Raw genomic sequence first — 600 nt, forward strand, 5'->3', positions numbered from 1 at the left:
TTCAAGTATGGCTCGGCTCGACCCGCCATCCTTTAAGATCCACGGAAGACGAGCGTCCAGACTTTTTACTGCCCTGCACCGAAGTGGTGGAACGAACTTCCCCTGGGTGTCCGAACAGCCAACAGTCCAACGCTCGCTGTCCTCAAACCCAGACTGAAGACTCTCCTCTTCTGAGAGGACTCAGGCGAAGAGAAGAGTATAAGGGTCTCCATATTGACTTGTGTTTAGTAGAGTCTAAGATTAGAGGATCTTTGAATTTTAGTCTATTTAAACTAGCTGAGGTTCTTCTGGAGTAAACTTCTGTAAGTTGCTCTGGAGAAGAGCTTCTGCTAAATGCCTTAAATGTAAATGTAAGATCACACCCCACCACCACCAAGGGAGGTTCTGGCTTCTGGTCCCATCAGCTCGTTGCCCCCCCAGAACTCCAGCCCATATTTCTCGAGTTCTTCTTCCTCGCCATACTTTTCAACCTGGCCTTTACCAAGGACTGTTAAAAATACCAGGAGAGATGCAATGAGCGCCACCATAGTGACTCCATGAAGAACCTGTAAAAGATAAATGCCTACATCCAAAATCACTGAAGGCCCGAGAACAGTAGCA

Source organism: Salminus brasiliensis, chromosome 21 (assembly GCF_030463535.1).
Source record: "Salminus brasiliensis chromosome 21, fSalBra1.hap2, whole genome shotgun sequence".
NCBI classification, from domain to species: domain Eukaryota; kingdom Metazoa; phylum Chordata; class Actinopteri; order Characiformes; family Bryconidae; genus Salminus; species Salminus brasiliensis.